Below are 13,644 nucleotides of genomic sequence, written 5' to 3' on the forward strand. Positions count from 1 at the left end.
ATTGAACGAAATGAATATAGATTAAGGCCTGTTTGTATGCGATATAAATCATGGTACATATATGTGGATGGTGGAGATAGATCGAAATAAATATAGACTCAGACCTTTTTTATTCTTGCTCACCATCTATTTGTAAAAAAGAAGACTAATAAATTATATTAATTGAAATATATAAAATCAGTGTAGAAATAGACATGTTTGTATGTGTGATAGATCGCGATAGATATAGATTGATCGAAATAAATATATATTAGGATCTTTTTGTATGCGATATAGATGGTGCTAGATATATGTGGATGATGGAGATAGATCAAAATTAATATGGATTTAAACCTTTTTGTATGCAAGTCAGATCGTGAATCGCGACAATTCTGTTGAAGTAGTTACTAGGATGTAAACGATTGACGACGAAGACGATGAAAGAAAAAGTATGAGCAAGTTCCTTTACCTTTTTATAGCCCCTTTATTTGGATGGCATTTTTGTAATTACGATTTATTGGAGTTTCTGTAAATTTTCTTTTATAAACGATCGTTGAAATTTCTCTACATGATCGTGTATACTTAAATTTTTTCGTCATCTTTTACTGTTTATTACCTTATCGTTTATATATATGATTATCGTTTATATAATATACAAAATCATGTATGCTTATTGTTTATATTTACAAATGTGATCAGATGAACAATCGTTAAAGTATATTGTTATCGTTTAGCGTTTATTGTTGATCGTTTAGCGTTTATTGTTGATCGTTTATGTATTTGGTAATTTACGAGATCGTGTATCAGTTGTATATTATTCTACACGATGCTGTCAAATAATCGTTTATTAACATTAGTCGCGCGTGCTGACGATTAATCGGGCGTTTCTTGGGGTATATTTGGTATTTCGCATTGTGGGCCTATGAGCTTTTTCCGTTTCTAAAATTGTTCTATAGAGTGCAAATAACTTACCGCTTTGTTATATTATTAAAAAGACTCCTTTCTCTTAAGATTTTTTTTTTTAAGAAAACAAAGTTAAAAGGATACTAATGTAACTTTTGATAGTCGACCTAAAACTATTTTTGAAAAAGAAAATGACTAACTGTTTTTGTTTTATGATAATAATATTTTTTATTTTAGGGTATTCCTGAAACTTTTTGAAACTTTTAAGGGTGGTAGTTTTTAGGGGAATTTACAAAACAGATAAAACAAGTTACAATAATTAAGTCTATAGCATACAAATTTATTGTTTACAAACATGGAAAAAACAAAGCCCAACCCACATGTACAAAATGTAAAAAGTCATAAATGCCTACGTTACTGATATACATTTCATACACTTGATACACGCCTGATACACCTAATATCCTTTGATACACTTAATACTCCTTAATACACTTTATATACATTTGATACTTCTTGATATCCTTTGGACCTTGGTACACTTGATGCGCCATGATACTCTTTAATACACTCGATACCCTTTGATACACCTGAAACACCTTGATACCCATAATACTCTTTGTTACATTTGATTCTTCTTAATACACTTAAAGGCTTCACTGATGAGTTTGATACACTTGATGCAATACTAATAAACTTGTTATGCTTCATTGGAACACTCAACAAATTTGATACGCTTGATGTACGTGATACAAGTTTGATACACTTGAAGCCTGCAGATACACTTAGTATTCTTCACTGATACACTTGATCGATTAAATACACTTGATATGCTTGAACTCTTATTTATACACTAAATACACTATTGATATACACTTAGTACTTGTAAACTTGATAATAATTCACTTTACTGATATGCTGATATGTTGATATACTTTACTAATATATTGTTGATATACTTGATAATCATGCACTGAGTTATATCATTCATATACTTCATAAAATTTGAAAAAAAAAAACGAAATTACGTGGTAAGTATATCAACTAACTAATACATATAATATAAGTACATCACAACAATGATATACAAAACTGATACAAAGTAAAACCAAACACAACCAACATAAAGAAAAATAAAACAAAATCATTTTAAATCAAAACCAACTTAAAATACAAATCAAAGAAAGTAGAGAAAAATCACAAACGAAGTTAAATTATTCTGATAATCAATCATTATATTTCATATTTCTATTAATGTATCATTGATATCCTAAAATCAAAATTAAGACATGAAGAACAAATCGTTTTTCCCCTATTAAAAAAAGGATGATTAGAGCATTAAAAAGTGGAAAAAGAAATAAAGGATGATTAAGGTATTCAAAAGGAGAGAAGAAATAAGTTATTGAAGATTAGTTTGGGAATAATAACATATTTAAGATGCAGAGTATTTTAAAAAGTGAAAATTTTACCATATTTGCAAAATTTTAAAACAATGTATTATATTTACTATATTATATTCTCAAAAGGCTACCAATTGCAATTTTCCTATTTTGTAAACAAATGAGTATTCATAAATTAATTTATCCACAACTAAGGACAATAGGATTTTATTTTATTATTTTTTAAGTTTATAGGTACTATTAAAAATTATGGAAGCTTATAGATATCTTGGGAAATAAAGTACAAAGTTGAGGGTATATTAACATCCGAATGCATATGTTAAAAAGATACGTACGTAAGTACGTGTGTGTGTGTATGTATGTATGTGTGTGTGTATGTATGTATGTATGTATGTATGTATGTATGTATCTATATATATATATATATATATATGTATGCACCCTTGAGAAAATTTTCAAAATTAAATTTTAGTTTTATACTACCTCTAATTTATTGCTTGGCCACATCAATATGACATGTTTTTAAAAGGACTTTTCTCAAAAATATAATAAATTGACAAAATATTTACAGTCTATAAAATAATTTTGAAAACAGAAAAAACACACATTCCCACAATGAAAAATATCAAAAATGCCTCAGTAAAACATGATTAATCGACCATACGTGCCACTGTAATTTTTCTTCTATATGATCATGATATGCAATTGTGTAGTAAATGAAATACGATCGTCTATGCAATGATACATGATCGTGTAGTTCTTTTTAACAATGAGAAAAATGTTTCGTGTAATTCTTCTTCTAAACGATCATGATACGCAATCGTGTAGTAAATGATACACGATCGTCTAGAAAATGATACACGATCGTGTAGTTTTTTTTAACGATGGAAAAATGCTTCGTGTAATTTTTCTTCTAAAGGATCAACGTCACATAAGATCAGCATGCAACTCCTCTAGACTAATCTATGTATTTTAGCCACCATCAATGCATAATCAGTAGATACATGCAACACTCTTAAATTTTCATTCGAAAATCTAGTAGTAGAATCTCTTACTTAAAAAGGATTAAATTTCTGTGCAAAATCTTGGATGCCAACAAAATTATCAATTTAATTAACCTTAGCTTTCCCAACTTATCCAAATTTGGGTTTGAAATCCAACTCCAACTTATTGGGAAAAGCCACATAATTAAATTAACCTAAACATATGAAAAATAATTAATAATTTTACTTAATAAAATTATCAATTATGTCCAAAGAGTAATTCATGATGAGCATGCAAACAACTATCATATTTTTCCATGTAAGCATTCACAAGTAAGCATTCTCAAGTAACCATAGGTTACGCAAATCATTGCCCTTTATGCATTTGACAGTAGACTTAGACCAAACCAATGATTACCCTTTATAAATTATAAGTAATTCATAACTAAGCCAATAGTTATCCATCACAATTATTACAGTAACCCATAAGCTAAGCAAATAATTCATTAGTAATGGACTTATAGTAAACCATCACAATTTATTTCACAACATACCATATCAGTAATCCATAATAGACACGTAAAAAATCATCATACTTCACAACAAGCATAGACAATTCCCACAATAAGCATATGCAAATAATTATCCTTTACACCTTAGCCTAATCCAATGGCTACCATTCACAATTTAACAATAACTTTAGGTGTAACGACCCAACTTTTCCGGACTAAGCTGAGGTCACTACCAAATACCAAAACTCGACCATTAAACGTAAAATTTAAAACGGACCAGATACGATTCATTAAAACAGTATAAACCTTACAAAAGACAGTTTCGGGCCCTATTTTAAATAATTCAAAAAGTCACAAAATAAAATGTCAAGTCACCAGTCCAAAAATCACAGTCAAAATATTCTGACAAAATACATAGCGGAAGCGAAAAGAAAACCAGACGCGTCCATATGGCCTTCACGCACCCTTCCTGCCTCTCGTCGGTCTGCCCCTCGCTGTACCCCTACCTGAAAAGTTAAAGAAGAGAAAGGGTGAGTATAAACATACCCAGTAAGGGACCCACTACTGGGCCCGTTAGGGAACAACAGTTAACTTCCTATTCGGGGGTACCCTACATAACCGTCTAGTGGTTCCGTGGAACGCACATATCAGTCTAGTGCTCCCGAAGGATGCACATATCAGTCTAGTGCTCCCGAAGGATACACATATCAGTCTAGTGCTCCCGAAGGATGCACATATCAGTCTAGTGCTCCCGAAGGATGCACATATCAGTCGAGTGCTCCCGAAGGATGCACATATCAGTCGAGTGCTCCCGAAGGATGCACGTATCAGTCTAGTGCTCCCGAAGGATGCACGTATCAGTAAGGCACACTACCCCATAGATGAAGCTAACCGTTACCCCTCAGCCCTCACTAAACCGTCTACATCAGTCACATCTCAACGGCATTCATATTACAGTCCCGCCATAGACTTTGTCAGTCAGATAGTATAGGTTTAACATCTACACCCTCAGTTGCTTTATGCATTACCGATTCGCACACCAATAGGGAAACCCTAGGTCCAATCGACTAACCAACCAAAACCGGACTCACTGTCCTTCCCCGTCCAAACTCCATGAACCACATCCAGAACAGCGTTTAATACATACCAAACCGTAACTTTAAGGTCCATCAACATGTAATTTCAATCCACAAATAGCAGTCACAGTACAATTTCATCAGACAAAATATAATATCAGTACTTAACAGTCAACACGCATACAGATATTCAGTACAGTCACTAACGTGTAATCCTCTGTGGATTACTACGGTTTTGGCCTGGACTCGGGGTCCAGTAGTAGGAAAACCCTTACCTGATAGTCGGTTATGCCCCTCGATCGAAAACTACGCTCAACAGATCCACCTAAACGAAACACGAAGGTTTTAGTGGATGGCCTTAGTAGCAGTTGATTTAAAAGGTCATCCGTTGACTTACCCAAGGAAAGGAAGCTATCTCCAACCAGGCCTACCGCGAGACCCGAGAACCCAAGTGTCAAATCTGAACTACCTTCAAGGGAGAAAAGTAGGGCCATACTTATTCCAATATTCAAGCTCTAATCAGATGTAGCAACATTAGAGAATACATCGGAACAATCCTTACCGAAAACTCACCGTGAACCGAAATGAAGGAAGGAAGGCTTAGGTGGCTCGGCTCGGCTCAGCTCGGCTCGGCTCGGCTCGGCTTGGTTCTCGGCTCGGCTCGGCGCGGCTCAACTCGGCTCACGGCTCGGCTCACTCGGCTCGCGGCTCGCTCGGCTTAGGGCTCGGCTCGGACAAGGATGGCGGCTCGGGTACGGCTCGCGGCTCGGCTTGCCCAACTCGGCTCACCCGGATCTGTGTGGCTCGGACTGGAAACGGGTTCGGGTCGGGTCAGCTTGGAACCGGGTCGGGTCGATGAAAACGGCAGCCACGGTGATCGATTTTTCCCGGCGAGCGACGGCGGCGGCGTTTCGCGGACGACACACGAGGGATGCGGGTGGCTGCTTCGTGGAGCGGCGACGAGCGGCGGTGGCGTTGGCTGGGGCTCGACGGATGACGACGAAGAGACGGGTTGCGGCTCGCGGATGGTGGCTGCGGCGAACGTCCGGCGAGGCCACGCACACCGACGGAGATGGAGATAGGGCAGAGGACGGAGACGGAGATGAAGAGACAGACGGAAACGGAAGAGAAAGCGAAAAGCGGAGGCGGAGGAGAAGAGGAAATCGGAGGCGGCGCGCGGGTTGATGAAGAAGGAGAAGACGAAATCGGGGGGGGCTGCGCGGCGCGTCTTTAGGGTCTTTCTTTTTTTTTTTTTTGTAATAAATATATATATATATATATATATATATATAAATAATAATATATATATATATATGTAATAAAATAACTAATAATAATAATAATAATAATAATCTTAATTATAATAAAAATATAAACAAAAATAATAATGATATATATATATATATATATATATATAATAAAATTAATATAAATTTATAATAGAATATTAATATATATTATTATAATAATATTAAATAAGAATATTAATATTTATTTTAAATAAAATAAAGGAAAACAAATTAACATTAAAATAATAATAATAATTTCCGATAATAATAATATAATCAATATTATATTATTATTTTACCGTTTTACCAAAACTCAAATTTCCGAACAATTTTCTTAAAAAAAATGCTAAAAATTTTACCTCGAACGTCGGGGCGTTACATTCTTCCCTCCTTAGGGAACTTTCGTCCTCGAAAGTTTTTATTCCTCGAACAGCTCGGGATAACGAGATCTCATGTCATCTTCTCGCTCCCACGTAGCCTCTTCTACCCGGTGATTCCGCCACAAGACTTTAACCAGGGGAATTTCTTTATTTCTCAACGTCTTCACCTCTCTAGCAAGCACCTCAACAGGTTGTTCAACATAGCTCAAGTTCTCATCAATCTCTAGTGGCTCGTAATCCACTACGTGGGATGGATCTGGCACGTACTTCCTCAACATAGAAACGTGAAACACATCATGAACTGTCGAGAGTGATGGAGGCAACGCCAAGCGATAAGCTACAGGGCCAATCCGCTCCAGAATCTCAAACGGCCCAACAAAACGGGGACTCAACTTTCCCCTCCTTTCAAAACGCAAGACACCTTTCATAGGTGCTACCTTTAAGAACACCTTATCTCCTATCTCAAACTCAAGGTCCTTCCGCCTCACATCTGCATAACTCTTCTGCCTACTCTGAGCGGTATTCATGCGTGATCTAATCTTCTGTATCGCTTCGTTAGTAGACTGAACTAACTCAGGGCCCATCAATCTCTGCTCACCTACCTCACCCCAGCAAACCGGGGATCTACAACATCTGCCGTACAGGGCCTCAAACGGTGCCATGCCAATAGTAGCCTGATGACTGTTATTATAAGCAAATTCCATCAAATGTAAGTGGGAGTCCCAGCTACCTGGAAATTCCAATGCACACGCTCGCAACATATCCTCTAAAACCTGGTTCAGACGCTCAGTCTGACCGTCAGTCTGTGGATGGAAAGCCGTACTAAAGTCCAACCTCGTACCCATAGCAGTCTGCAAACCCTTCCAAAATTTGGAAGTGAAACGGGCATCTCTGTCAGAAACAATCGACACTGGCACTCCGTGCAATCTCACTATCTCAGACATGTACAACTGTGCCCACTTACTAGCAGTATAGGTGGATTTACCCGGAACGAAGTGCGCTGATTTAGTAAGTCTGTCCACCACAACCCAGATCACTGTAAAACTCCTCAGAGTTCTCGGTAGCCCTGTAATGAAATCCATGGACACGTTCTCCCACTTCCATTCCGGTATGCACAAGGGTTGTAATAAACCCGCTGGTTTCTGCCTTGGTGCCTTAACCTGCTGGCACACCAAGCATTTACTAACAAATTCTGCTACTTCCCTCTTCATGTTACGCCACCAATAAACCCGCTTCAGGTCCTGATACATCTTCGTGCTACCTGGGTGCATGGAAAATGGGGAACTGTGCGCCTCAGATAATAATTCTGTCTTAACCGCACTATCTGACGGAACACAGAGGCGTCTCTCAAACAACAGTCCACCATCAGAGGATAACGAGAACTCAGCCGTTTGCCCTGCCTCTGCTAGGCCACGTTTCTCAACCAGATAAGGATCGTTATTCTGAGCATCAATGATCCTCTGCCTCAAAGTCGGCTGTACCGTCAACTGGGCTAACTGCATGGTAACTGTCCCCACTGACACTGCAATCTCAGCCCGCTCGAGATCCCGATGCAATGGGGCCTGCCGGGTAATGAGTGCTGCTGAATGTGATACTTTCCTACTAAGAGCATCAGCTACCACATTTGCCTTGCCTGGATGATACAGTATCTCACAATCGTAATCCTTCACTAACTCAAGCCACCTTCGCTGTCTCATATTCAATTCTTTCTGAGTAAAGAAGTATTTCAAGCTCTTATGATCTGTGAATATCTGTATCTTTTCACCATGTAAATAATGCCTCCATATTTTTAAAGCAAAAACCACTGCTGCCAACTCAAGATCATGTGTAGGGTAGTTCTGCTCATGACTCTTCAACTGACGAGACGCATAAGCGACCACCTTACCCTGCTGCATCAAAACACAACCCAGACCCTTCTTGGAAGCATCACTATAAATCACGAAATTGCCAGAACCATCAGGTACCGTAAGAACCGGTGCGGTAACTAACTTTTGTTTAAGGATCTGAAAACTGTCCTCACATGCCTTGCTCCAAACAAAAGGAGCTCCCTTTCTGGTCAACTGAGTAAGAGGAGTAGCTATACGAGAAAAGTTCTCCACAAACCGTCGATAATAGCCTGCTAAACCCAGAAAACTACGAACCTCACTGACTGTGGAAGGTCGGGTCCAACCGGTGACTGCCTCTATCTTAGCTGGATCTATAGAGACTCCAGCCTTAGAAACCACGTGGCCCAGAAAGGACACCTGCTTCAGCCAAAACTCGCACTTCGAGAACTTTGCGTACAACTTATTATCCCGAAGTGTTTGCAAAACCATACATAAGTGCTCCTCGTGTTCGGCCTTCGTCTTAGAGTATATCAAGATATCGTCGATAAACACAATCACGAAAGTATCTAGGAACTCCCTAAACACTCTGTTCATCAAGTCCATAAACACTGCCGGAGCATTCGTCAAACCAAAAGACATCACAATAAACTCGTAGTGTCCATATCTGGATCGAAATGCTGTATTCGGTATATCCTCATCCTTAATCCTCAGCTGATGGTATCCCGACCGAAGATCAATCTTAGAGAACACTGTGGCTCCCTGTAACTAGTCAAATAGATCGTCTATCCTGGGCAAGGGATATCTGTTCTTTACTGTTACTTTGTTCAACTCCCTATAGTCAATGCACAGACGCATCGATCCGTCCTTCTTCTTAACGAATAAGACTGGCGCACCCCAAGGTGACACGCTCGGTCGAATGAATCCCTTATCAAGCAATTCCTGTAACTGTACCTTCAGTTCTTTCAATTCTGCGGGGGCCATTCTGTAAGGGGCTCTGGATATAGGAACCGTGCCCGGCTCCAACTCTATGGCAAACTCAACCTCTCTATGCGGAGGTAACCCTGGAAGTTCCTCAGGAAAAACGTCCGGGTAGTCCCTCACTACTGGTTCTGATGATAGGGATACATCCGCCTCTCTAGTATCCACCACGCTCGCTAAGATACCCCAAGTACCCTGACTGAGCAGTTTGCTGGCCCTGATGGCTGAGATTACCTGAGGCAATGACTTTGACCCTCCTCCCTTAAATTTAAAACTGGCCATCGAGGGAGGGTTAAACGTTACCTCCTTACGTGAACAATCTATGCTGGCGTGGTTAGCGGCCAACCAATCCATACCCAGGATTACATCAAAGTCCAGCATATCCAGAACTATCAGCGTTACTTCAATCACATGGCCTGCTATCTCAATCTGACATGCCTTCACCTTTTCCTTCGACAACATACATTCCCCGGAAGGAGTAGATACTGACAGAACATGGTGTAAGGGCTCTACCTCTAAGCGGGCATGCGACACAAATGCGGAAGAGATAAAAGAATGTGACGAACCCGAATCAAACAAAACTAAGGCGTAATGCCCCAACACTGGGAGCGTACCTGTCACTACTGTGCCTGCCTTCTCAGCCTCAGTTCTGTTGGTAGCAAAGACTCTACCCTGATGTGGAGCACCTGCTCTCTGATTCTGCGCGATCCCCGTGACTCTCAACGGGCATCTATCAGCTGTATGACCCTCTTGCCTGCACTTAAAGCAGGTCCTGGTCCCGAATAAGCAACGGCCCAGATGGTGCTTCCCACAAGTGGTACACAATGACTTTCCTCTGGCAGCCTCCCCTGACTCAAAAGGTTTCTGCTGGAAGCTGCGAAACTCACCACCTGGTCTGAAATTCCGCTGTGGTACTGGAACAGGCTGCTGCTCAGCCTTCCTCTTCTGTCCCGACGTCGAACCTCTACCAGCGGTCTTAGACGAGTTGGCCCTCTCCTGTAAACTGAGATCCACTGCCAGGCGCAGTGCATCGGCATGAGTAGCGGGTCTGAAAGCTCGGACCAAACCCTGAATGTCCAGTCTGAGGCCTCTAACAAACTTGTCAGCTCTGGCCGCCTCGGTCGCTATCATCTCGGGAGCGAAGCGGGATAACATGTCAAACTCCGCATCATACTGCTCCACTGTCATGTCACCCTGCTCTAAGTTCAGGAACTCCTGCCGCTTGGCATCTCTCAAACTGGCAGAGAAGAATTTCGCATAGAAACTCTCCTTGAACTGCTGCCACGTGATCTGACTCACATCACCACCTAGCATCCTCTCTGTAGTCTCCCACCAGGCAGTACCTCTGTCAGTCAACATAAAAACAGCACACTGAACTTTCTGATCCTCAGGGCATTTCATGTAACAGAATATGGTTTCCAAGGATGATAACCACATCTGAGCCCTGGTGGGGTCCTCCAAAGACCCATCAAACGTCGTGGGATTATACTTCCTGAAATCCCTCAGGTTCTTAGCCTCTGCCGACAACTGATCCGGCACAAACTGGGGTGCAACTGGTACCGGAGCCGGAGCTGGAGCAGGAATTGGTGCTGGAGCTGGCGCTGGAGCTGGCGCCGGAGTTGGCGAGGCAGGCTTCTGCTGCTCCCGCATCTGCATAATCATATCTCTAAACCTCTGCTCCATGGCGGCTAGGTCCGCATGAGTAACTGGCGCAGCCGGGTCAGGGGCTTGGGCTACAGGCTGCACCTCAGGCTGAACGCGTCCTGCTCCCCTTCCTCGGCCTCCTCGGCCACCCCTACGTGCACCTCTCCTTGGTGGCATTTCCCTAACAACCACCAACGATTCCTTTAGTCATAAATTGGTAATTGAATTTGCAGTTTAACTTAGGTAAGGTAATGCATGTAGAGTTATACATATACTTTCATGAGAGCGTACCTGACGAGCGGCAAGGATCGTTTCAGCCATAAGGACACAAAACACAGACTCACATTATAAGTCAGTCTACAGAACCTAAAACTTAGGCTCTGATACCAACTGTAACGACCCAACTTTTCCGGACTAAGCTGAGGTCACTACCAAATACCAAAACTCGACCATTAAACGTAAAATTTAAAACGGACCAGATACGATTCATTAAAACAGTATAAACCTTACAAAAGACAGTTTCGGGCCCTATTTTAAATAATTCAAAAAGTCACAAAATAAAATGTCAAGTCACCAGTCCAAAAATCACAGTCAAAATATTCTGACAAAATACATAGCGGAAGCGAAAAGAAAACCAGACGCGTCCATATGGCCTTCACGCACCCTTCCTGCCTCTCGTCGATCTGCCCCTCGCTGTACCCCTACCTGAAAAGTTAAAGAAGAGAAAGGGTGAGTATAAACATACCCAGTAAGGGACCCACTACTGGGCCCGTTAGGGAACAACAGTTAACTTCCTATTCGGGGGTACCCTACATAACCGTCTAGTGGTTCCGTGGGAGCACTATATCAGTCTAGTGCTCCCGAAGGATACACATATCAGTCTAGTGCTCCCGAAGGATGCACATATCAGTCTAGTGCTCCCGAAGGATGCACATATCAGTCGAGTGCTCCCGAAGGATGCACATATCAGTCGAGTGCTCCCGAAGGATGCACATATCAGTCGAGTGCTCCCGAAGGATGCACGTATCAGTCTAGTGCTCCCGAAGGATGCACGTATCAGTAAGGCACACTACCCCATAGATGAAGCTAACCGTTACCCCTCAGCCCTCACTAAACCGTCTACATCAGTCACATCTCAACGGCATTCATATTACAGTCCCGCCATAGACTTTGTCAGTCAGATAGTATAGGTTTAACATCTACACCCTCAGTTGCTTTATGCATTACCGATTCGCACACCAATAGGGAAACCCTAGGTCCAATCGACTAACCAACCAAAACCGGACTCACTGTCCTTCCCCGTCCAAACTCCATGAACCACATCCAGAACAGCGTTTAATACATACCAAACCGTAACTTTAAGGTCCATCAACATGTAATTTCAATCCACAAATAGCAGTCACAGTACAATTTCATCAGACAAAATATAATATCAGTACTTAACAGTCAACACGCATACAGATATTCAGTACAGTCACTAACGTGTAATCCTCTGTGGATTACTACGGTTTTGGCCTGGACTCGGGGTCCAGTAGTAGGAAAACCCTTACCTGATAGTCGGTTATGCCCCTCGATCGAAAACTACGCTCAACAGATCCACCTAAACGAAACACGAAGGTTTTAGTGGATGGCCTTAGTAGCAGTTGATTTAAAAGGTCATCCGTTGACTTACCCAAGGAAAGGAAGCTATCTCCAACCAGGCCTACCGCGAGACCCGAGAACCCAAGTGTCAAATCTGAACTACCTTCAAGGGAGAAAAGTAGGGCCATACTTATTCCAATATTCAAGCTCTAATCAGATGTAGCAACATTAGAGAATTCATCGGAACAATCCTTACCGAAAACTCACCGTGAACCGAAATGAAGGAAGGAAGGCTTAGGTGGCTCGGCTCGGCTCGGCTCGGCTCGGCTCGGCTCAGCTCGGCTCGGCTCGGCTCGGCTTGGTTCTCGGCTCGGCTCAACTCGGCTCACGGCTCGGCTCACTCGGCTCGCGGCTCGGCTCACTCGGCTCGCGGCTCGGCTCGCGGCTCGGCTCGCGGCTCGCTCGGCTTAGGGCTCGGCTCGGACAAGGATGGCGGCTCGGGTACGGCTCGCGGCTCGGCTTGCCCAACTCGGCTCACCCGGATCTGTGTGGCTCGGACTGGAAACGGGTTCGGGTCGGGTCAGCTTTGAACCGGGTCGGGTTGATGAAAACGGCAGCCACGGTGATCGATTTTTCCCGGCGAGCGACGGCGGCGGCGTTTCGCGGACGACACACGAGGGATGCGGGTGGCTGCTTCGTGGAGCGGCGACGAGCGGCGGTGGCGTTGGCTGGGGCTCGACGGATGACGACGAAGAGACGGGTTGCGGCTCGCGGATGGTGGCTGCGGCGAACGTCCGGCGAGGCCACGCACACCGACGGAGATGGAGATAGGGCAGAGGACGGAGACGGAGATGAAGAGACAGACGGAAACGGAAGAGAAAGCGAAAAGCGGAGGCGGAGGAGAAGAGGAAATCGGAGGCGGCGCGCGGGTTGATGAAGAAGGAGAAGACGAAATCGGGGGGGGGCTGCGCGGCGCGTCTTTAGGGTTTTTCTTTTTTTTTTTTTTTGTAATAAATATATATATATATATATATATATAAATAATAATATATATATATATGTAATAAAATAACTAATAATAATAATAATAATA

This window comes from Cucumis melo, chromosome 12, assembly GCF_025177605.1.
Source record: "Cucumis melo cultivar AY chromosome 12, USDA_Cmelo_AY_1.0, whole genome shotgun sequence".
Classification (NCBI taxonomy): domain Eukaryota; kingdom Viridiplantae; phylum Streptophyta; class Magnoliopsida; order Cucurbitales; family Cucurbitaceae; genus Cucumis; species Cucumis melo.